The 27,151-nt window shown below is 39.8% G+C and overlaps 1 protein-coding gene; it reads right to left on the reverse strand.

The window, feature by feature from the left end:
- Positions 1 to 27,151, reverse strand: part of LOC306987817 (CD276 antigen-like) — a 61,135-nt gene that overhangs the window by 18,708 nt on the left and 15,276 nt on the right.

A 27,151-nucleotide genomic window follows, 5' to 3' on the forward strand; every position in this document is an offset into this window, starting at 1 on the left:
ATGAAAATCATAATTATCACTCTCATTGGTTGCTCTACACAGAGATTAATATGTTACAGATATTAAAGGTGTATAAAATTGCAGCCATTGTGCTCCAGCTGGAGACTGACATTAACAAACTCTGAACTGGTCTGAATGTCTTTACAGAATCAACTCAAATATTTGAGTTTCATAATCATACAGCGGTGGAGTTTATTGATCAGAATCAGACACAATGTCAGATTATTATCATCATATCTGCTCTGATGAACGGGCTTCTGCTCATTATGCTGATCGGTGAGATATTACTCTTATTGTTTTAAAAATGATACACATATCAGTACACAGTTAAATACAGTAGTGCAAAAAAGAAGAAGCAATTATGTTGTTCTCTAAATCATTTTTTTTTTACATATGTTAGTAATGTCAAAGTTAGCTTCTGTTGTTCAAAGTATTAATATTTTTTCCCATTCATATTTATCATCAACTGTATATATATAAATACTTCTACAAATGCACTGCTGGTTAGACGCTAACTGTATTTTGTTGTCTTACTGTAACATAAGCAATGACAATAAAGTTGAATCTAATCTAATCTAAATAGGCAGCTGAAGTTTTTAATTACTTTGTTTAGCCTTCTTTTGGCTATTTGGGATTTTAGTGTGTACAATACAATACAATACAATATACTTTATTGTCCCCTTAGGGAAATTTGTCTTGGGCACAGTGTATATGCTGCATTTTTAAATCACACAGACCAACGATCAACAAACAGTATAAAAACAAAAAACACTCATTGCTAGCTAGGGACGATCGAGTCTTTAAACTTGTCATTCAGGATTCTAATGGAGACCGGCACAAAAGAGTATTTAAATCGTTTAAGTCGACATTTGGGCACTCTACCCGAAGGCAGAAGGGCATACTCCGAATGAAGAATGTGGGAGGGATCCACCAGTATTCTGTGTGCCCCTCTGTACACAGACTGCTCGTACAGTGTTTGAAGCGATGGATGGTCTTTCCACTCCACAATTTTCATGGCAGTTTTGATAATGTAAGAGAGTCTGTTTTTTAACTGTACAGAGAGGTTACCGTACCAGGCTTGGATCCCATACCTGATTAGGCTCTCCAGAACAGCCTGATAAAATACAGTCATAATCGTTTTGCTGACACCATACAGCCTGAGTCTCCTCAGGAAGTCAAGTCTTTGTTGGAGTTTAACACATAAGTTGTCAACATGAACCTGCCATGTAAGCGTGTTATTAATATAGACGCCAAGATACTTATATGAACACACCTGTTTGATATGAGTGTCATGGATAACAACAGGACTGTGGGCACCACTGCTCTGGGGTCAAACACTATTTCTTCTGGGTTTTTTTAACGTTTAAAATCAGTTTGTTGGCATCGCACCACTGTTCAAAGTTCTTAATCTCAGAGTGATAGGGGGATGGATCAGAATCTTTGTACAGTAGACTCAAGATGGCTGTATCGTCTGAAAATGTAAAAATGTAATTTCCGTGTGAACTCACGCAATCGTTAGTATAGATCGTAAAAAGAACAGGGGAACTCACACAACCCTGGGGAGCACCTATGTGTGTTAATTTAGAATCTGATATGGGTGTTATTGACCCTTACAACCTGGGTACGGCTGGTTAAAAAGGAGTGGTACCATTTAATCAAAAAAGGGTTAACATTCAACTGACTCATCTTCTGAATCAGAAGGTGAGGTTGAACCGTGTTAAAAGCGGAACTAAAATCTACGAAGAGCAAGCGTGCATAGGCTTTGCTGTCCTCTAGATGTTTTAAAATCAGATGCGTAATACTGTTAACCGCATCATCTGTACCTTTCCCGTATCTGTACGCGAACTGTAAAGGATCATGCAGGGGGTCAGTATCGGCTCTAAGCAGAGAGACAAAAAATTTTTCCAAACATTTCATTACAACAGATGTTAACGCTATTGGTCTATAGTCGTTGTTATCAGTTGGACATGACTTTTTTGGAATAGGTGTGATAATAGATTTTTTCCACAGGCTGGGGATAGTATGTGTGCCTACAGATTGTTGAAAAACAGGCCACCAGGCTGGGGTCAGTTCATTTGCAAATGTTTTTAACAAGAATGGTGAAATGCCGTCCGGACCAGTTGACTTTTTGGCACACACCTGTTTAAAGACAGACTGTACCACATGTGTGTGTCTCCATATATTTTTACAATTTAGCAAATAATAATATAACCGTTCGTAAATATTGAATCTGAATTTACTGTTTAATTCTTAGTTTTTGCTGCTGGAAAAACAGAAAAGTTGGGAAAACACATTCATACTGATCTGCAGACACAAGTTATATATCAGCTTCAAGACCCAAACCAGCTTTAATGTAAGTTCATTTATATCTATTTATTGCTAAATGTCTTTACTAATTAGTTTAGTTTGATTTTAATTTAAATAATACAATTATTTTATGATCCAACAATATATTGTTGCTTTTTGTTTTTATTCATACATATCAACTGCTGAATGCTTTTTGTCTTGTTTCTCTTCCAGTTCACCGAAGTGGAAAATATTCAGCAAGCAAACAGCATCTGTCTTTGACTAATATGTTCTAAAAATATCATGTGCTTATGCCAAGAATATAATATTTTATGGTGTATTATATGGGCTCATAAATCTTGGCTGCAAAAACGATTGAAAATGCAATTCGTAAACAGTCCATCTCGATATATGTTATCTGTCATGTCGTCGTGTAAATCTTGATCTTTTTCGGGAAGGATTTGCATGTATTTGCACCTACCAATAAATTATCAGGAAAAAAAAGTCTAAAGTGGGTTTATTTTATTTTATTAAATGCCTGGCATGAGTCATACCTATATTATTATTCATGTTTTATGGGTGAGATATCTGCAAACCTGCTAAACCAATGATCTGATTACTTAAGGTTTGGTGAAATAAATATTATTTAAAACAGTGGTTCTCAACCGGTGGGGCGCGCCCCCCCGGGGGGGCGCGGACACTCTCCCGGGGGGGCGCGAGTAGGCTACAGATGGGAGGGGAAATTTTTTTTTTTTTTAAATAAAAATAAAATTGCACTAAACTGCTGTCATAAAAAGTTATCGTTTTGTATATACATAACTCCTGAATAAAATGTAAAATGTGTTTGGACTGATTTAAAAAAAAAAGAAGTTTTAAACAATTTTGATTGGTTTGTCGATAGTGAGCGCAAATGCAGGTGATAAGCGGTTTTATTAAGCGAGTCACTGAGTCGTTCATTCAAACGATTCGTTCAAACGGCCGATTTATCAAGAATGAGACAGATATTTATGATTGGGTGACTTGGGTCATTACATCTTTGACTCAACCGATTCGTTCAAAACCCTGAATCATTCAAAACACGATTGAGTGATGCTGTGAGATGCGCTATGCTGTGATCTTTGTTTGGATTCATTGGATATATTTTCGCTGCTAAAATAGACCAAATGTCCAAATCAGTCATTATTTCGTCTAAAATGTAAGTGACTTAATATTATTAACTTGTTTGTTGAACGTCATATGAAATCAGTGTCACATTTTCAATCGTGAGGTGATGGTAAATTAAGTGATGGTCAATGTCAGCTTTCTTGGTCGTCAGGTCGTGTGATGTAGCCTATGTTGCTGAACTGTATTCAAATGTAATAAATATCAAAACACCACATTTTGAAATTTAACTGCAGTATGCCAATTTAGTTTATTTGTGTGTGCTGCCTGCGCTCATAGACTTTAGAAAACGGCGCTCATTTGTTTAATTTCTCCTTGAGAAGCTGTGCAAGCCTCAAAAGTATAAGATCCATGCACCCTGACTGAGTCCGAAACTGTCGTATTCGTTTCTCATATTCGTCATTTGGTGGCTCTCAATTGTCAAAAACACCCTTCAAAATATTTGCTACGGATGCGAAAAATACAGAAAATCTAACCATCCGAATTAATTTTTATGACGGACGGAAGTTTCAAAACTATATATACGAATAAGCTAGTCAGAATATAGGTTAGCTTTCCTTTAATTTTTGTGAAATGCTCAGACGCACGCAGCCACACACACACAAACATGTTTAAATACATTTATGTTGTTAATAAATAAATAACAATAATAAATAATTTGTTGTAACAGCAATATCTCCAAGTTTTGTTTTTCACTGTAAAAATGTCATGATTTGCCAATGCAAAGAGAGTACCGCCACCTTTCCCCCCCACTTGATTATAACACAAACAAATCATCCTCTTGGCGACTTTTTTTTTGTTGTTGTTGTCAAAAGCAACAAATCCAGCGACTTTTACTGGTGTTTTTGGAGACTTTTGTGGTGTTTGGAGACTCGAAAGCACGAATCACTTTGCAGTTAGGCCTACTGTGCTCAACGAGCAGCGGGTGCTGCCGTGAGCCCCTCTCCCGTCCAAAAGCACTCACAAGCGGTCAGTCTCTCAGTAGCATCGCGCAGCAGTCCCAGCCTGCAGTCAGAGCAGGGAGGAGACACACACCCCTCCGCGTCCAGGCTGCAAATGAATCGCGCATGCGCATGGTTCCCGCCCTGGCTTACAGAGCGGGGTAAATGTAAATGTTCACTCACTCACACAAAAATAAATCACTGCATTTAAATTGACTCACGACATAGCTCTCCATTCACTCTAGTCTAGTCTCTTGCCAAGTTCGCTTGTGCCAGCTCTCGCTAGTCTGTTATCAAATCTCGATTTACGTAGGCCTTTACTACAAAACCCCAACAGTCTTTTTAAAGACTAAACCCACAAACATTTTTGTTAAAGATTAGATCAAATCTCAGCCCTAGCTAGTATTTTTTTTAACTGCTAGGCATTAGCTACACTTAGCTAAAACCACCCACTCGACTAAGACACACACACACACACACACACAGATGAGGACTGCAATCGTTAAGTATTTGAATAAAATCTGAATTGTCTGCAAAATAATTATTTTGTTTGTTTAATTAAAGATCGTGCCTAAGTCCCGACTGATTATACGTCTCTCAACATAGCCACACACACAGTTACATATTGCCTAAACTTTATTGAAAACAACAAAAATGGAGAAATTTCTTGTGAGGACCAACAAGCCAACCGACGCACCACCAGCTGCAAAAAAACTTAGAAGGTACGATGAAGCATACCTGCAGTTTGGGTTTACAGTCACGGCTGATCTGAGACCGCAGTGTGTCGTGTGTGCCGAGGTGCTGGCAAACGACAGTATGAAGCCCTGCAAATTAAAAAGGCACCTCGAAACAAAGCATGCTGGCATTAAAAATAAACCGGCTGAATATTTTAAAAGAAAGCTTGATGGCCTCCATCAGCAACAGGCAACCATTTCAGTGCACAGCACTGTGTCTAAACAGTGTTTGGAGGCATCGTATGTAGTGGCCAAAAGAATCGGTAAACTGGGTAAACCGCATACAATCGCAGAGACTCTCATTTTGCCGGCAGCGCAAGACATGTGCAGAATAATGATAGGCGATAGTGCAGCAGCCAAACTCGGTGCAGTACCACTGTCCAATGACACAGTCGCTAGGAGAATTGTAGACATGTCCAATGATATCAGAGAGCAACTGATAGAGTTCGTAAAAAAGAGTCCTTACTATGCGCTGCAGCTGGACGAATCCACTGATATTGCTGGGCAGGCTCAGCTCCTCACCTATGTCAGGTATCTGCGGGACAAGGCGATTGAGGAGGATGTCCTGTTTTGCCGGCCTCTTCAGTCGCACACAACAGGAGAAGCCATTTTCAATGTCCTTGATATTTTTATCCGTGAAAATGGTTTGGCTTGGGACCGATGCGTTGGCCTATGCACGGATGGTGCGCAGGCAATGACGGGGCGTGAGCGTGGCCTAGCTGCTCGCGTTCAGCAAGTAGCTCCACTTGTGAAATGGACACATTGCATGGTCCATCGCGAAGCACTAGCTGCTAAAAAAATGCCGGTTCTCTTTGACTCCGTGCTGAACCAATCCGTGAAAATGATAAATCTCATAAAATCACGGCCGCTAAACTCTCGCTTGTTTGGGGTCCTCTGCCAGGAAATGGGGTCAGGGCACGAACAGCTGCTTCTGCACACTGAAGTTCGCTGGCTTTCCAGGGGGCGCGTGTTACAGCGGTTGTATGAGCTGCGAGAGGAGGTGAAGTGGTTTTTGACAGAAATCAAATCAGATCTGGCGAAGCATCTGGATGACACTATGTGGCTTGCGTCTCTGTCCTATTTGGTCGATATATTTGACCGCTTGAATGGCCTCAACCTGTCTTTGCAAGGCCGCGAAACTCATATTTTGCTCCTTGCAGACAAAGTGCACGCCTTCACACAAAAACTAGACCCATCAGTCGAGGGAACTGTGACATGTTCCCCACCCTTGCGGACTTTATCACTGATGCAGGCACGTCACATGATTTCTCCTCCCTATTTCAATCAGCGTCTGAGCACCTGTCAGCAATGAGAAAACAATTTGCGACGTACTTTAAAGAGGATTATCGCTCTTTTGCGTGGGTTCGAGATCCGTTTGTGTGCACAGCAAACGAGCTATCAATTGATATGCAGGAACAGCTTATTGAGCTGAAGAGTGACAGTAGACTGAAGGAACTCTTTAGCTCCTGCCCTCTTTCGTCATTCTGGGCAGCATTGATGCAGGAATACCCTCAACTCTGTGACGTCGCCTTGAAGATTCTCCTTCCTTTCGCGTCAACATATTTGTGTGAGGCAGGATTCTCAAAAATGACTGCACTCAAAACAAAATACCGCAATCGTGCACAAATAGAGGATGATTTGAGGCTATGTTTATCAAACATTGAGCCAAGAATTGAGGATCTTTGCAAGGCAAAGCAGGCTCAGGTCTCACATTAACATCACCTACCTGCAAGCTTCTGTAAAAAATGCAGATGATGCCTACTATTAGGCCTAGTAATAATAACAAAGCATAAATTAAATTAATATCAGAGGTCTGGTGCCAATTCCCAATTACAGCAATAGCCTAGTAATGATAATAGGCCTACTGATTATAATAATAATAATAATAACAACGATAGCATGTAAGCTCATATAATTATATAGCAATAGCCTAGTAATGATGATAGGCCTACTGATTATAATAATAATAATAATAACAACGATAGCATATAAGCTCATATAATTATATAGCAATAGCCTAGTAATGATGATAGGCCTACTGATTATAATAATAATAATAATAACAACGATAGCATATAAGCTCATATAATTATATAGCAATAGCCTAGTAATGATGATAGGCCTACTGATTATAATAATAATAATAACAATGATAGCATATAAGCTCATATAATTATATAGCAATAGCCTAGTAATGATGATAGGCCTACTACTACTCATAATAATAATAATAATAATGCCTGCAAGCTCACATTAGAAGTCTGGTGCTACTGCCAATTATAACAATAGCCTAGTAATGATAATAGGCCTACCTACCGCTACTGATGATAATAATAATAATAATGTGGGCCTAAAAATAATAGCCTAGGGCTATCTATCTATCTATCTATCTATCTATCTATCTATCTATCTATCTATCTATCTATCTATCTATCTATCTATCTATCTATGCAAGGTGGGGGGATGGGGGCGGGGCACTGGGGCCCCAACTGCAATGAACCAGCTTTGGGGGGGCCCAGCTTGCAAAAGGTTGAGAACCCCTGATTTAAAAAGTTCAAAACAATTGAATGTCAAATGACGAGAACTTTTTAAAATGCTTTTCTATAGTCATAGTACAGTTACACATGAATGAATATCAGTTCATTTATATTTTGTTTTGTTTTACTGTTACATTAGCATAGGTCGCATTCTTGTAGTGTCTTCAACCCTGTGAAATGAACACACTGTGATGATGATGCTGTTGATCGTATGAATAGACGTTTTTTAGGATGTTCTCATGTATATAAATCCACACAGTGTAACTACACAGGCTACACAGTGCGGTTAAACTCAACTGAAGTGTTAAAGCAAAACCAGAAATATGTTCCACTGGCTGGTCAGAGTCTCTCACAGAGTCTCTCACCTTTGTCTAGAGTGGAGGTTTAACCTTAGACCGAGTGCCAGTTCATACATTTATGTGTCTCATTCTTACAGTCGTCTTAAACTCAAATGCAAACAGCAGAATTGCAGTAGCCTAAGTCTTCTTTGTCAACTGTATATCTACAAATTTATTGTCAGAGAACTTGACAAGTGTTTTAATGCATGAGAGTTTCACACAAACCAAAGTTTATATTAGCTTGAATGTCCAGAAGATAAACTGCAACTGGATCTGTTGTTAAATATTCACGTCTGATCTGTCACCACTAGGGCCGAGGACAACCACCACTCTGGAGGAGCTACACCAAGAGGCAGACAGCGACGTAATATAAAAGGCGGGGGGGGGGGGGGGGGGGGGATTGTCTTCTCTTCTCACAGGACAGCAGCAGATCACTGAGTGTCACCTCTCTTTCACCAGACAACGGGGATGGACCAAAGAACCAGGACTTCTTCGGCAGAGAGCAGCAAATAGTAGGTGGCAGTTAGCAGTTTCTCTTGGTTCACAGAACAGCGATGGTGAGTTCAGAATCCAGCAATTAACAACTGAGTCTTCTTCCCACAGGACAGCAATGGCAGCGTGCAGTGGCGGATAGCAGTTTCTCTAGGTTCACAGTCCAACCGTTATAACTGAGTCTTCTTACCACAGAACAATGATGGCGAACAGTGGCGGCAGTTAGCAGTTCTTGATTCTGCTTTTATAGATTCACTGGCTCTTCTTTGTGCACTCGGGTCAAATTTATACAGGTGTTGGTCATATAATTAGAATATCATGAAAAAGTTGATTTATTTCAGTAGTTCCATTAAAACGTGTATACATTGATTACACACAGACTGATATATTTCAAGTGTTTATTTCTTTTAATTTTGATGATTGTAACTGACAACTAATGAAAACTAGCCTGACTAACGCTAGACCCAATTCTCGTTGAGACTTGGGTCTGGGAACCACATGTACATTTTCTCGTATTTGAGGCGTGGTTTACGAATGCCCGGCGCCGTTTATTGGGTGCTAAGAATGTCTATCAAATGCGCCTGTACGTAGCTCATAGCCAATCGTTTCCATTATACCAGATGACGTATGTAGAGACGCCAAAAGCTGCTCTTTTTTCAAAATAAACTTGCGTTCTAAACTACATAGAACAATATCTAAGGCTGCATCAAAAGGTAGCTTCGCGTCTGCTGTCATGTTGAATCCATAAACAAACTGCTTCGGTGACGTCGCATAGATGTCGTCATCGTCTTGCTGCTCCCTCCCCGTTCTGTGATTGGTTCCCTAGATGAGGCGAAAATCTGGTCCATGGTATCCAGACTGCCTTTCAGCGTGAATAAAATCGCGCTGCGCAAAGGCAGTATGGGAAAACCCAGGATAAATGAAAACCCCATCAGTACTTAGGCATGTCTCGGGTCAAATATATATTAGATTGGTAAAAAAGCATTAATTGTTTTACTATTAAAACTTTGGCACTGAGAGCTCAACTTTTGACAGTTCACGCTGCCATCCTTGATAAACTTAATAAACTTATCACTGCATCTAAACCAACAACATGTTTATTAGATCCAATACCCACTAAACTACTGAAAGAAGTGTTACCTGTAGTGGAAGAGCCTCTTCTCAATATTATTAACTCGTCTTTATCTTTAGGACATGTTCCAAAAACATTCAAGCTGGCAGTTATAAAACAGCCCGGTCTCACCCCAAAACGTCACATTCTGACGCGTCTTGACCATTCGGCAACATACGACGAAAAAGGTACCCTTTAACGTCCATATGAGACGCAGACATAAGCGCACCAGCAGCGCCTTCTAGCGGTACCCTACCGCATACCTAAACCCAACCATTCCCGAATCGTCACATATGGACGTTAAAGGGTACCTTTTTCGTCGTATGTTGCCGAATGGTCAAGACGCGTCAGTATGTGACGTTTTGGGGTGAGACTGTGTTATATAAAACCTCTTATTAAGAAACCACAATTAGATCCAAATAACCTAGCAAATTACAGACCCATTTCAAATCTTCCATTTATGTCTAAAATACTAGAAAAAGTTGTGTCCGCTCAATTGTGCTCTTTCTTGCAAGAAAACGATATCTATGAAAAGTTTCAGTCTGGATTCAGGCCACATCATAGCACAGAAACTGCGCTGGTTAAAATTACAAATGATTTACTTTTAGCTTCTGACCAAGGCTGTATCTCAATACTAGTTTTACTCGATCTTAGTGCTGCGTTTGACACTATAGATCATAAAATACTCTTAGATCGACTTCAAAATTACACTGGTGTTCAGGGACAGGCATTAAGCTGGTTTAGATCGTACCTATCAGACCGTTACCATTTTGTCCATTTAAATGGGGAAAAATCAAAGATAACGTCAGTAAATTATGGAGTGCCACAGGGATCTGTATTAGGCCCCCTGCTATTCTCAATTTATATGCTGCCACTTGGAAATATTATAAGAAAACATGGAATAAGTTTCCACTGTTATGCCGATGACACTCAATTATATATTTCATCTAGACCAGATGATAACACTAAATTATCTAAAATGACAGAGTGTGTTAAAGATATAAAATATTGGATGACGTGTAATTTTCTTCTATTAAATTCAGATAAAACGGAGGTATTACTGATTGGTCCAAAAAACTGCCCACAAAACCTCTTACAATACAACCTTAATCTAGATGGACGTCCTGTTACTTTATCCTCTACAGTAAAAGACCTGGGTGTCATACTAGACCACAACTTGTCTTTTGAAAATCATATTTCAAATGTCACAAGAACAGCCTTTTGTACTCAAATAGAGTTCGTCAGCTCCAGTTATGTATCCAGCCTCTCATGGAGACTTCAGATGCCCCAACGCCTGTGATGAGACGACTCGACGCCTGTGAACGACCCAACGCCGGCGATATGTTATGCCCTAAATTTCATGATTAACTAACTGTATTTTTGTATGTATATTTTTGAAATGCATTTTCTGTAAAGCTGCTTTGAAACAATGTGTATTGTGAAAAGCGCTATACAAATAAACTTGAATTGAAAAAACTTGAATCCTGCTGGATCCCCTGTTATAAATATGCCATATTCATACGCAGGGTCAGTCTGGAGAAGTCTTGTGTTTGTGTATCATTGCTCGCTCTGCTGACCTCTACAGGTCACTCATTATACGCCACTCTGAACTTCTCCACAGAAAAAAGCGTTAAAACATCTGATTTCAAAAGCAATCATTTAAATGTTTTAATATTGTTTTCCCATGGAATGTCTATGTATGTGTTTATCCTGAAAAGCTTTTGATTTGTCATTTTAATTACCATTAATTTGATTATTTTGATTGGAGTTAAACACTTTCTGAAAGAGAACTCAAAGAAAGGCAATTTGAGCTCTTTATTATTTTATAGGCCTATATGTTTGCTTTTATCACCAATCACATAACTCATTTCTACTCAAATAAATATATGTCCAAGTGGCGTGTAACAAGTAATGAACATGGTCAGCCGTTCATTATTGCTAATGCTAAATAAACGGTCACGCGGCCACGAGAGCTCTTGCAGCAGTGAATCGCAAAGATGGTTTATTAATTATTATTGGATATTAATTTAAAGTATATTTATAGTCTACATGAAGAAACAACAACAATTCTTCTATCAAACGGTTAAAACCCCCACTCACTGACTGCACTGTCATTCAGTTTCTGTTTGAGGTTAGGCATGTGAACTCTGCTCAAGTGTAAACCACCTGTCTAGAAAAACATGAGATCATGTGAGTCATTTATTGTCAAGTGACCAACTCAGAGGAACTGATGGTTTAAGGACTGAGCTTAGCTTTACACTTTATCTGAGCTAAACCACACTGCTTACATTTCTGCTTAGAAGAGCAAAAGATTGCATGCACAGAATTAATGTCTATTATCTAGCAGGATATGCAATAAACTTCAACTTGAACAACTGCACCAACTTCAGCTACAAGCAAAAAAAACTCTTGAAATGTCCAACATAATTATACACAACATAGCCTACACTGTGAATATATTAAAATTTTACAAATAATGTGAAATGCTTAGTAAAAACTCATAGAGAAGAAGCTGCAAAATCCTTGTGTTGCTGTCCTTCACACGACAAAGCCACACACTACTTACAGGACGTCAGACTGAACTCAGGGATCGAGTCCACACGAAAGATCAGAGCAATCGAGAACGAGAGAAGAAAGAAGAGGTCGACTGTGCAACAATGAAATCTGATTCCACCACTAGCGCTAATGCTATAGCTTGTACATTAAAGTAAAGAAATGGAAAGGGACCTCAGCATAAACTTAGTAGGAAAGGAAAGTTCTGTCTTATTTGGGCTGTTTTGGGGATCTTTGTATTCGCAGTGTGCTTTATGCATTAGTTAGTAAATCTAACAATGTACTTGTGCTATATGTCGTTAAAATAAATTTCATCTGGTTTAATATTTTGTTATATAATGACATTTTAAAGCGTGGCTTAAATATCCACATACAGCATCACTGTATACAGTATTTCAAAGATTCAGCTCAGGTGTTTATCCAGTAGAGGGCGCCACACAAGTGAGAAAAACACTAAACGATTCCTTCCTCTTTTACTGTATTTATTTCTAGTTTTGAGCATAACCTGCACTGTATTATTTTATATTTATGCTTAAAACAAAGAAGAATGACTCAATTGAAGTAATATATTCTCAGAAAAGTCATAACTGCTTAAACAGTTTGGATTCTTAGTTGAAGTTACCTTGAATTTATCTTTATCTTCTTGGAAACATGGCTAAAATATTGTACATTTGATATTCAAGATAGCAAGGAGCACATTTGCATCTTTCCCAGAAGAATATGTACATAGAAGTGAACGTGATTTCGACAAGGAGGAAGTTTCCTGAATCAACATCCTTGTTGGTCCTGGAAAAACATCCTTATCAACCAATGAAATTTTAGGGTTAGGTTTAGGGATACTGCAGGTTTAGGCTTGGGTTAATGTTAGGGGCTTGAACACCATCTTTATCAACCAATAATTGTCCACTGATTTCAGGGCTAGTTTATGGTTTGTGTGAGGTGTGGGGTTCTGGTTTGACTGGAGTGTTGTTCCAGGACCAACAAAGATCTGAGCCGTGTGTAAACCAGATGAGGGCCGGATCTGAGCCGACACTATGTTGCTGTCGGGGAGGAACTAAACAAACAAAATGTACAGGCATTCCTGGTGTGCAGAATGCACCGTACATTTGTTCCTGGAACTTTCTATGGGATTTTACAATTTGTGAACAATAAAAAGGTCTGACTGTCGTGCATTTGAAGACGCCATTTACTCATTTTGTGGAGTGTGTATCAAATAGCAACGTGTATAGCAGATCTCAACCTTGAGCACATGTTTCATCTTTATATACAAAGTAAAACAGATTGACTGATGTGTAATAAGTCAGAATTGGTAAATTAAATGCAGTTCTACTTTGAACTGTAATTGTGAAATTACACATAAAGAAAACAAAATATATTTGACACTAGTAAACACAACATGAAGAAAGAACACTTGTGGTACAGAATTGTTCAGACAGCAACTGACCGACTCATTTGTCCTTTAGCAAACAATGTTCCTTTTTCAGTGTCTCATTCTGTACATTTGATATGTGTGTTCTGTTTTATTATCATTATGTTTTGGGTTTCCTTGTTTCCCAGACTGTGTTAGTTTCCCTGGTTATTAATAAGTTCCCACACTTGTTCCGTTTGACATTTATTACGCTCCTCGTGTATTTAGGCCTGTGTTTCTCTAGTTCTTTGGTCTGGTATCGTCGGTGTTAAACAGTTGTGTTTATGTCCTCCTGCGATCTCATGAATTTTCTTTGTGGATTTAATAAAGACTGTTTTTATCTACACCTTTCATTGTGCGCTTAATGCAACAAACCATGACAATAATAAAATTCAGTGCAAATGGCAAGAATATAACAGGACTAAATCAGATCAATATTTCAATGAGTTTCTGCAAACTTGCGGTATGTTTGATGCATGGAAATATATGAAACCAAACTTCAAGGCATTTTTCTATAATTCATCAGATCTATTCAAGGATTGACTTCATCTTCACAGACAAGAGAATGTTACTTACATTATGTGAATACACATGTATAGTCATTTCTGACCATGTAATCACTCTCTGCTTTCAAAACAACACACCGTCACGGAGTGTGTGGAGATTCACAGATTCTAGATTACTAATTAGAAGTTTGTTGAATTCAATCTAATCTGATAGATTACTTTCTTTAAACAAACTGCATGTCGGGTATCGGGGTATGACTCATCGTAACTTCTGGGAGATGTTGAAGGCAAAATCATTTCATACAGTGCGGGCATGATGGAAAAAATAATGGAGTGGGTCAATCAGATTATCTCAAAGATAAACGATATAGATCAAGAGCATTCTAGATCCCCCGTCAGAACTAGATACCTTAACCATGGAGGCAGAGGAGAGGTTATCTGAGATCTAAACAGCAAGAATTTGAGTATGGCAAAAAGGCTAGCAAGTTGTTTACACACCAATTGAGACAGAAACATGAAACTAGTTATATAGCAGAAACTCAGAAGTCACATGGAATAACCACAGATGAGTTAAGCATTAACAAGCAGTTTAATGTTTTTATTTTATTTTTTATGATGAGCTATACACATCAGAGCCATGTGACAGTGAGAACACAGCACACTATTTTGCCACTTTATCAGGATATTGAACAGGATAAAGTCTTCAACAATCCATATCAACAGTGGAGATCAAACAAAGCTGGTTGTTACATATTCCCTGTGTTTGTTCCTGGACTTTTATATTGAAGTGTAAGAGTCAGTCTGGCAGTCAGCATTTAGACAAATTCATTCAACATCTATTTGTGTCAGGTTTGGATTACTGCAATGTAAGATAATCCATATAGATAATCTAGGAGTAAACTGGCAAGAATATTTCCAGAAATATGACATGTTCTAGATGTCACAGAGAAGAGGTCACTTTGGGTCATAATGTTCTGGACATGTCCACAGCCGGTGTTGATGGAGGGAGGAGCCATGGAGGAATGGAGGAATGGTGAAGAGAGACACAATGTGGATGACCAACCCAGTCTCACGGCAGTTCGTGATATGGTCACGTAATTTAATCTATTGATTCATGGCACGGGCACGTTTATTTCGTTATTTTCGTAATTCCAGCACGTTTTTTAAAACTAATGTATTTCAATGGGAAGCATCTTTCGTGATCAAAGCACGATTCTATCTGCCTATCGGGCTGCAGAAGCTGTTTAATCAACATTTATTCACGAGATCTTATCATGGTTTATGTATTTATTTTAATTATATTATTTCGTTCTTATTGCCAGGGAAGCTGGATTGCTTTGCTGTTTATTGATATTTAAAAAATATATTTTATTAGTAGGAAATCGCACTGAAGAAGTCTCATTCCGAACACCTCGCGATATTTGGCATCAGTTCACGTGTGCCAGATGTTGGTAAGTCTTAAATACGCTGTCCTAATAATGTTTGATATAATGTATTTTCTGTGTGTCGAAATTAATCAGATTAGCTCAAGTTCAGTCACTGCATTATATCTGTCATCTCAACGGAGGCTTTGCGTTTCATTGCTTTCTATGAAAATGGTTTCTATGGTGATTAAACACTGTCTGTCACGTGATGTGCTATACAGTAGGCCTAGAGTAGACCTTCAATCAGTTAATCATATTCATATCAGGTTTTTAAGTTGTACAATTAGTTCCAAAGTTGTATGTGTAGTAGAAGCACAGTAAAAACAACACCATGCTTTTACCACAGTATCATTAGTTTTACTGTGATAAGTGTAGTAAAAAGACAGTAATCACACAACTTACCATGCTTTTACCACACTATTGGTAGTTTTAATGTGGTACTTATTGTAAATGCACAGTGACCACAACACTAACCATGCTTTTACCTCAGTAACCTTAGTTTTACTGTGATGGGTAGTAAAGGACAGCAATCACAAAACTTACCATGCTTTTACCTCAGTATTGGTAGTTTTAAAGTGATAATTGTTGTAAATTATGCATATTAACCACAACACCTACCATGCTTTTAATGCTTAATAATGTAACATCCAATATTTGTAAGGAAAATCAGTACTTTTTCCTTTAAATAATCCTATATATTATACATAATGATATTTTATTTTCTCTGTTTTCAGCTGAAAAGACCAAAAGGGCCTTTCGAACTCAGTCAGCCCATTATTGTTTGAGGACAAGTAAACGGAGGAGACGGACCGCTGCAAAGACAAATATTCGCAATGGTACGTATGTGTTGGTTTTAACCCTAAATCAAACATTTTATCAAGCATTTGTTGTTTCTTAAACCTGTTCTTACAAAACCCATAGCCCAATCAGTATGAGCAGTCTCAAAGTCTTAATAATTCACAAGATTTAACAAGTTGTCAAATTCGTACGATACTAGTACATATTTGTATACTCGTACATAATCCTGCTGCTTTTACTCCTATAGTGCTCATTGGCTACTGCCTCAATTCCTGTACATATTTATCGCGATATTTGTAAATCAGTTGCGCCCCTTCTTGGATAGTAGTCTGATGTCCCACACACTGTCAGAGAGTTTATATTAATTGCATTGTGTATTCATTAAAATTATTACAAATTAGTCCCTGTCTGTTGTGTTCATGTTCCAATGTCCAATGATACATGATGTCTCTCCACACCTCATAACCTACCTCTGTTTGCAAGAGTGGAAAAGCTAATCTGACTTGTCACATGACATCAGATACGCGATTATTTTGTCGTAATCAGATCAGTTACACTGCTGATAACTGTCCCGTTTGCATATAAATCATGTTATTTTTAAACGAGTTCATATGATTATTGCTTGCTATTAAAGACATACTTTTTTATTCATAGAAATGCCCACATATCAGTGAACGTATAACATAAAAATGCTTTTAACATTTAATTATGCAACACTCTTTACATAAATATATCCTACAGTTGTATAACTGACTGCTTGCATGTAATGTAATAAAATTACCTTCCTTTCTGTATTGCAGGATTACTTTGTCCTTTTTTTTTAGATCTCTACAACATCAAACTCAACAGCTCTTTTAAGAGCCAACCCTCACAAGAGCTGCTAGTGAGTCGCAGCGGATCTTGCCGTGATCAGCCCTTCCCAGGTAAAGTTTCTAGAACATTTCAATCAGTATTTACTCATCAAATGCTCTCTCCTGAATCGTAAGGTAAATTATAACTGTCTTAATTTATGTTTCAAGAACAATAGTAATTGCACGAGTAAGTAGATACTTTCTTGTTTTACAGCAGAGAAGGAAGACCAGTCCTTATATCAATTATCAAGCTAATCGAATAAGTCCTTTGTTTCGGGTGAGGAAGGAACATCTGGTGCCCAAAGAAGACAGAAAGGTGCGCAAATCCATTGGTATGTCTTGTATTGAAACAATTCTGTAATATGTAGTACATAATTTGATGTTGACAATTTTACATTGTACAGGTTACAGGAAGCTCTTGAAACAAGTGACAGAAGAGTATGTTGTCTTGAAAAAAATCAAGCATCACTTGCAAAGGCAAAAGAGACCATGCCTTTCTTAAAGATATTTTAAAATAGGTTGCTGTTGATATGGGTAAAACATTTTTTGTTCAGTACTTAGCTTATATAATGTGCTGAAATATTATATATATATATATATATATATACATATATATATATACACTCTCAACCTTAAAAGGGAGAACGCAAAAGGGCCAGAGTTGCCCGTTCCTGATTTAAATTTACAAAGCAGCAGTCAGTACATTATATAATATACACATTGATTTATTTTATACACATATATATATATATGTATAAAATAAATCAATGTGTATATTATATAATTTATTTTATACACATATATATATATATATATGTATAAAATAAATCAATGTGTATATTATATAATGTACTGACTGCTGCTTTGTAAATTTAAATCAGGAACGGGCAACTCTGGCCCTTTTGCGTTCTCCTTTTTAAGGTTGAGAGTTTACCTCCAACCCTAATTGAGCACATATGAAAGTCTTCAGCTTTACTTATAGACAATAGGCAGGAGGGTTTGAGGTTGGAGCTAAATCTGCAGGACAGTGGACGCTAAGGGCCAGAGTAGCCCATCACTGCTTAATATATCGCAGAACATAGGCCCCGTTTACACGAAGTGAAGACACTGATATTTCCCTGCGGTTTGGCCTCTCATTTACGATTATTTCTAAAAACTCCGGCCAAAGTGGAGATTTTGGAAAACTTTGTTTGCACGTTTGCATGTAAACTGAGAAAAACTGAGTTTTAGGCAGCGACGTCACAATATGAGACTATTTTCGGGATTCTGATTGGCTAACGTGGGCTTGAGCTTCTCGTTACACTGCCACCTACAGGTTTGGCATGCTCTGGACGGCATATACACGGGTTCGTGTGCACGATGTTATTTTTGAAAACGAAGAGGGGTGAAATGTCCGTTTATGAAAATAGCCATCCACGTGTAAACGTAGCCATAAGCTGACCTGACTGTCCATTAAACAACTTAATTTGTATTGTTTGTGTTTTTTTGCTTTACTTTCAGAGGACTGGAGAACGCCTGACAATGGGATGTTGAGACTTCTTCCTCTGGTTGAGAAAAAGCTACACCACATCAGTGATCACATCTTCTGTTCTTCTGTTGTACTACAGGGTACACCTGAACAAACTGTTTAGACGAGGAAGAAGAACATGAACATGATCGAGACATGTACAGGGAAGAGCAAGAAACCAGTTTAGTGATAATGAATCATTATTTTCCAACACAATATCAAATCTGTTTTCTGTATCATAGGTGACTGAATATGATTCTCTGGCACTCATTTTGTGGCTCAGCAGCTGTGAATGGATTAATATGATGTTAATGTATTTTTGAAGACACATTTTTATTTATCTTGAATCTCATTGTCTTTATGCTACTTTATCAACTTTATGCTGTGTCCTCCAATAAAGTGTTGTGTAATAAAGTATGGTGAATATTGCTTATTGAAAGTGGTGTTTGGTACAGTAAATAAAAACAATATTTGAGAAATGTTAATTTCTTATTTCTTTAGTTTAGTTCATAATTTAAAAACAACTACATATAATTAATTACCATGATTCTTTTTCTTAGGACATACACATTTAGATCTGGTTAATGATATTTGGGACAAAAGTTGCAACAAAACAATGCAACAAAAGTTGCACATACTTGCATGTATAAGCTGCAACTGCAATGTTTGCAGTGAAATAAAGGGAAGCTATGTGAATAACAAGAGGCTGCAGTGGCTATCTTGCTATAAACACTTCAAGCATAATTGAAGATGATCCATGTTGATCATTCTAGTACTACTAGCCTACTGCATTTAAAATGAAAGCATAGACGTTACTGATGTCAGGCATATAAGCAGCAACCAGAGGGGGTGAAAAGGAAATGTAGGCACTGTTTTGTTTTGTTTGTTTTACTGAATGGTGCATTATCCCTGTGTAATAGTGTGTGTAGATCTGTGTAGATTGTACTGCACTTCCACCCCCAAGGGCCCCCCAGAAAGAGCAAAAAACTGCACATTTCAAATGGCTGTAACTCACAGTCCGGTTAGTGTATCTGTTAAAAAGGCCCATTGTAAATGTATTTGGATTTGTGTCTGTGAGACTTGTTCTAGCAATCAGCCAATGTCAGAGCACGCTGTCAAAGCAGCAATGGAAAGACACTAGGCTCCGCCCATCTCCAGCAGGTGGAATTGATTAGCCTTGATATTAAATGGCTCTGCATGGAGTGAATGTAGCAAACGGACTCTATGCTTTCTAGCCATTTGATGTGTGCGTATATGCTAAGAAAGTAAGTTGGTTTATGTATTTAACTTATGTTAACTGTTTGATTGTGTTTGTTTATATATTCCTTGTTTAAGGATACTTCACACAGAAGTAGTGATTTGATTTGTGTTCACGTATTCACATGATGTTGCTAATGGTTCATGGAAGCATTTCTGCTACATCATATTGTATGTATTTATCTTGTTATTGAATTGTGTTTCTGTTATATTGATTATTATCTTGTATGTTTTGTTTAGACCACACATACTCATGGAACTACGCATGTAATCATTTGCACTTACGTGCTAAACCTTGATTGAAGCTGTATGGGATTATTGTGGAGAAAATAAAGCTACAAAGAACTTTCATGCTGCTTCTTCATGTCTCTAACCGGACATCTGTGGTGAACTAGTCCCCCACTGGCAACCGCAAACTGATTGATTTTCAACAGTTTTTATTATGGTCTTTCGAGCCGGAGCCAGAGTTTCCCACAGTTATGGAGAAGCAGATTTCAGCTGAAGTCCCTGTTGTGCGGCCCAGAAGACAGTCATCTTTCCCAGCACGTTTGCAGGATTATGATTTGACTGGGTATAACCTACATAGATCCTTATCACCACCTAACTATTCTCATAAATCTTCTTGTGCTGCCTCTGTCGACGAGGATGTCAGGATGGACACCCCACAGGCAACAGCACATCAAAGTGATTATCATCTTCCGCAACAGTGGTATGTAACGGATCAGTGGGACCAGCAAATGGATGCCCTGCGGGAGGAAAATGCTGATTTAAGGAAACTCCACCGAGACCTGATTGCCACGGTTCAGCAGCTGAATGATGAGAGAGATGATCTTAAGCAGGCCAACAGTAAGTTTACGTCACAGATGTCTCAATTAGGAGATGAGGTGAAACAATTGCTAAGTTGGAAAAATCAGCAGTCACAACTTCCTGAGATATTATCTCCACTTCCTGTATCTGGTCGGTCAAAGACCCGAGACCGCCCTAACCCAGTACCAGCCCCACGAAGGCCAAGAGGAATTGAGCAGGTATCACATGCCCAGGCATCTCATGAAGCATTGCAATATAGTAGAACAACGGAAAGTTCGGAAAGCTCAGAGGATTCAAGCAGTCAAGAAAGCTATTCCTCTTCTGTTGATGATGGCATGAGAAACCTACACCTGCGCTCATCCAGGCACCAAAAGGCTAACACCAGCCCACCAGTTGACAGACAGATTAATAGAGGTCAAGATGGAAGACCTGAAGTCAACATGGTTCGAACAAGTCATGTCCGATCTCCCTCTCCACAAGCTTCGTTCAGGCCACGGTACGAGCTATCATCAAGGGGTAGAAGTCATCACCACTCTCCAAGTTCATCGGTTGAAAGAGTATATCGTGGACCTACTCCTACCATTCCTGACCTGATTCATCCAAACCCTAGAGAGTTTGCACGGCTTAAGATTGCTTTGGAAAACATTCTGCCAATCGATTCCACAGAGCGCTTCAAATTCCATATTCTGCTAGAACATCTCAAGCTTGAAGAAGCTCAGCTAATTGCTGAATCTTACAGCAGTTCAAGACATCCTTACTCCAAAACCATGGGTGCCCTCAATAAGCAGTATGGCCAGCCACATCAGATGGCGTTGCAGCGCATATTGGAATTGATGGAGGGACCAAGCATCAACACTGGAGATAGCAAAACCTTCCGAATGTATGCTCTGAGGGTGAGATCCTTGGTGGGAATGTTGCGACAATTAGGTAAGCCTGGAAAAGTAGAATTGAAATGTGGATCTCATGTGTCCAGACTTCTGACTAAATTGCCACATGATCTGCAGAGCAGTTTCAGAAGATTCATCTATCCATTAGGTATAAAGATTCCTACCCTCCTTGACTTCTCAGACTGGTTAGAATATGAAATCCAAGTGCAAGAAGATTCCACAAGATATGCAAGCCACTCTGGTAGAGGGTACTCATTCAGGTCATCTTGGGATCCACCAAGGAAGGTAAAATCATTCCACAAAGGGACAGAAGTTCTGCTCGGCACTGAGAAATACCCTTCAGCACCTCCATCATTTGTCACAGTTAAGACCACCCTGGCAAACCTTTATTGCCCTTACTGTGATAATAACAAACACTCTTTGAATAACTGCGACAATTTCTCTCGACTTTCCAAATTTCAGAGGCAAAATTGGATTAAGGGCAACAACAGATGTTGGCGCTGTGGACGGGGCCATAGATCGGCAGAGTGTAATCTTAAGATGCGATGCAAAGCATGTAATGGGCGTCACTTGCTTGTTCTTCATGAAGTTAATGCACGGAGTAGGGAGAAAACCGTAGATGGAGAGGACCCATCTGCTAACCCTATCAGGGGTGAGGCCGCCAAGGATGTGTTATTCATTGACAAGCCCCCAGGAAGTCGGAAGGTACTGTTGAAAATATGTAAAGTCATTCTGAGAAATGGAGATCGATCCATGAAAGCTTACGCCATTCTTGATGATGGCTCCGAAAGGAGCATTTTACTGCACACTGCGGCTAGCCATCTGAAATTGAGAGGTAAGCCGGAGGACCTGCCCCTGCGCACAGTCAGACAAGAGTTAAAGGTCCTGCATGGGGCGGCTGTATCCTTCAACCTTTCACCAGCCTGTCAGCCAGACAATGTATATCCAATTAGCGGAGCTTTCACTGCGCCAGAGCTGGGGCTGGGAGTGCACTGTCATCCTGTTAAGGCTTTACGGAAAAGGTACCGTCACCTTAAAGGACTGCCCCTCCAAGAGATTAAAGCTGGTCATCCAGTTTTGCTCATTGGATCGGACTACCCTCATCTAATTACTCCAGTAGAACCAGTTCGTTTGGGCCCACCAGGAGGACCAGCAGTGATTAGAACTCTCCTGGGGTGGACTTTGCAAGGACCAGTTCAGGCTCTACATCATCGCCTCACAGAGCAACAATGTCTGTTCACAAGTTTGTCACCTTCTGTTACTCTGCATGAACAAGTTGAACGACTCTGGCAGATGGATGTCCTTCCTTGGAGGGATGAGAAGATGAGTACTAGATCAGTACAAGACCAGCAGTCATTAAAACTACTGGAGCAAAAAACTGTCAGAGTTAAAGTCGATGGGATTCAGCGATATGCTACCCCACTGCTCAGAGTTCAAAATATGCCCTCACTTCATGCACCTAAGACCGCAGTAATGCCTCATCTAAGAAGCCTAGAGCGTCGTCTCGGTAAGTCTCCGGAGCAAGCAGCTATCTACCGGGCTGAGATTAAACGACTGGAGGAGGCAGGTTACATTGTTGAACTACAGTCAGGAGCAGAAGACACTCCAGTAAGTTGGTATATCCCACACCATATGGTTGAACATAACGGGAAACATCGAGTGGTCTTCAACTGTTCATTCAGGTTTCAAGGAAACAACCTCAATGAACTGTTGCATCCAGGACCTACACTGACTTCCTCCTTACTGGCGGTGCTACTAAGATTTAGAGAACATTCTATCGCCATCAGTAGCGACATTAAAGGAATGTTCCACCAGATAAGACTCCTTGCTGAAGATCGACCCCTTCTCCGTTTCTTATGGAGAGAGCAAGAAAGAGAAGTGCAGCCCAGAGTCTATGAATGGCAAGTTCTCCCCTTTGGGACCACTAGTAGCCCATGTTGCGCCGTCTTTGCCTTACAGAAGCATATCTTGGAAAGTTGTCAGCCAGGTGGAAAGTTACAGGATGCTGTACTGAAGGCATTTTATGTTGACAATTACCTGCAAAGTCTGCCTTCTGTAGATGAAGCAAGGCTCATGGTGGACCAGTTGCAGAGTAACTTAGCAGATGGAGGATTCGAACTCAGGCAATGGGCCAGTAATGCGCCTTCCACCATCAGTCACTTACCAGCGGCATCCAGATCGGGCAGTGCTGAGCAATTGATTGCCAAGGGTAATGCCTCAAACTGTGAATCAGTGCTTGGATTGCAGTGGAACTGTCAGAATGATACTTTGTCTTATAAGCTCTCTGCTGTAAAATGCCAAGAAGTTACTATGCGCAATATATATAAAGTGCTCGCCAGTCAATATGATCCTCTTGGCTACATCATCCCGTACACCACACGTGCAAAGATGATTGTGCAGCGATTATGGGATAAAAGAAGAGATTGGGATGATCCCAAGTTACCTGAAGATTTGGTGAATGCATGGAACAGATGGACAGAGGAACTCAGTGACTTGCAAAAGATAGTCCTACCCAGATGCTACTGTACTGCACCAAAGGATGATCTTTCCAGCCAGCGAGATATCCATATCTTCTGTGACGCGTCTGAGTCAGCTTATGGGTCGGTCGCATATCTTCGAACAGAAGACCGGCAGGGAGAAGTGGAGATCACATTCATAGTGGCCAGATCCAGAGTGGCTCCAAAGAAACGGCTGTCAATCCCTCGTCTAGAACTATGTGCGGCCCTGACAGGTGCGCAAGTGGCCAAGACTCTTCAAAAGGAATTGACTTTGCCTATTCGACAAGTTTTCATTTGGACTGATGCCACCACGGTTTTGACCTGGATTAGATCCGAATCCTGTCGATTCAAGGTTTTCGTTGGTACAAGAGTGACAGAGATTCAGGACCTTACCAGCCACTGTGAATGGCGCTATGTGCCTTCGGATAGGAACCCGGCAGATGATATCACCCGAGGGAAAAGGCTGGCAGAACTAGGGCCACAAAGTCGTTGGAATACAGGGCCCCCATTCCTTAGTCTCTCATCTGATCAGTGGCCGGTTACACCCCCATCCTCTCTTGTTGACAGTGAAGAACTAAGAAACTCTACATTCTGTGGTCTGACTGCACATACTGCACATTGTTTGTCCATGCCCGATCCAAGTAAATTTCTGACTTTTCAAGAATTACTGACAGCCACTACAGAATCTCTCAAGAAAAATGGGACGAATCTATCTGCTGAAGACTTTCAACAAGCGGAGATAGCTATCCTTCAGCAAGCCCAATGGGAAAGTTTTCCCTCTGATATGGCACAACTTACAGCAGGGAAACAACTGAATAGCAACAGCCGGCTTCTTAGCCTGGCTCCTGATCTTGACTGTGTAAGTCACCTCCTTAGGGTAGGAGGTCGTCTTCGCCGCTGTGAGGAGATTGAGCCTGGGTTGATGCATCCTATTGTGCTTGATTCCCATCATTCTGTCACTACCCTTCTCATTAAGGACTATGATACCAAGCTGCTTCACCCAGGACCTGAGAGAGTACTGGCAGAAATGCGCAGAAAATACTGGATCCTTCGGGGTAGGGAAGCAATCCGACGTTACCAGCGCAAAGATTGTCTAGTGTGTCAGAAGTTTCGTAAAAACCCACAGATACCCAGAATGGCAGATCTTCCTCCAGCCAGACTACGTCTCTTCAAACCCGCCTTTCATTCTACTGGTATTGACTGTTTCGGGCCATATATAGTTAAAATTGGACGCAGAAATGAGAAGCGCTGGGGTGTTCTGTTCAAGTGCATGACGACTCGTGCGGTGTACATCGACCTCCTTCCAAGACTTGATACTGACTCCTTCCTTATGGCCCTCAGGCGATTTGTATCCCGACGTGGGAAGCCTCTGGAAGTTTTATGTGATCAAGGTACGAATTTTAAAGGAGGGGAAAGGGAGTTACATCAGGCATTTGACAAACTAGTTCCCGAGCTTAAGGAACAGCTTGCCGGTCAGCAGATTATCTTCCGTTTCAACCCACCTCATGCCCCACATTTTGGTGGGTGTTGGGAACGGGAGATTCGTTCCCTGAAACAAGCTCTACAAGTCACTCTGGGAACTCAGCCTATACCCGAGGAAACTCTTCTCACTACACTCGTTGAGATCGAAGGGATCTTAAATTCTAAACCCCTTGGGTATACCTCCTCTAATGCCTCTGATCCAATTCCTATTACTCCTAATTCATTGCTTATGGGTCGGCCTGATTCGTCCCTTCCTCAAGTGATATACCCTCAAAGTGAACTATTGAGTCGACGTCGTTGGCGTCACAGCCAAGTCCTAGCAGATCACTTTTGGAAGCGGTTTATCAAGTTCTATTTGCCTGGTCTTCAGACTCGTAGCAAGGGGCAACGAGAGTCACCTGAAATCAAGGTTGGAACTACAGTTATGATTGTGGACCCTCAATTTCCCAGGGCCTTGTGGCCCACTGGTCAGATCTCGCAAGTATTCCCTGGGGTGGATGGTAAAGTCAGGACTGTTGAAGTGAGAATTAAGGACAAGTTTTATGTGCGACCTGTGGCTAAGGTTATACAGCTGCCTGGGATTCCAGACTAAAATTGGACTTTGACCTTTTTATAATGGGCAGATTTCTTTATTCTTTAGAAATCTGGGGGCGGCTGTTAAAAAGGCCCATTGTAAATGTATTTGGATTTGTGTCTGTGAGACTTGTTCTAGCAATCAGCCAATGTCAGAGCACGCTGTCAAAGCAGCAATGGAAAGACACTAGGCTCCGCCCATCTCCAGCAGGTGGAATTGATTAGCCTTGATATTAAATGGCTCTGCATGGAGTGAATGTAGCAAACGGACTCTATGCTTTCTAGCCATTTGATGTGTGCGTATATGCTAAGAAAGTAAGTTGGTTTATGTATTTAACTTATGTTAACTGTTTGATTGTGTTTGTTTATATATTCCTTGTTTAAGGATACTTCACACAGAAGTAGTGATTTGATTTGTGTTCACGTATTCACATGATGTTGCTAATGGTTCATGGAAGCATTTCTGCTACATCATATTGTATGTATTTATCTTGTTATTGAATTGTGTTTCTGTTATATTGATTATTATCTTGTATGTTTTGTTTAGACCACACATACTCATGGAACTACGCATGTAATCATTTGCACTTACGTGCTAAACCTTGATTGAAGCTGTATGGGATTATTGTGGAGAAAATAAAGCTACAAAGAACTTTCATGCTGCTTCTTCATGTCTCTAACCGGACATCTGTGGTGAACTAGTCCCCCACTGGCAACCGCAAACTGATTGATTTTCAACAGTTTTTATTAGTATCAAAGAGAAAATCGGCAGGACAACTGCTTATGCTATGTTTACTAAATAATGTTGGGCCCAGTTTTCTGACATATATGGAAAGCTGGCATAAATGTTATTTTTAAAGTGCTCACAGTAAATTATCAAATTTCAGCCTGTCCCTCATATATGTCATAAAGGTTTGCACAATGAACAAATTTAGATAACCAGTTGTCCATTAAAGATATGTATTTAACATTTGTTGTTTCATTACTAAACGTTTTAAAC

The sequence above is a fragment of the Phoxinus phoxinus genome, assembly GCF_949152265.1.
Source record: "Phoxinus phoxinus genome assembly, chromosome: 20".
Classification (NCBI taxonomy): domain Eukaryota; kingdom Metazoa; phylum Chordata; class Actinopteri; order Cypriniformes; family Leuciscidae; genus Phoxinus; species Phoxinus phoxinus.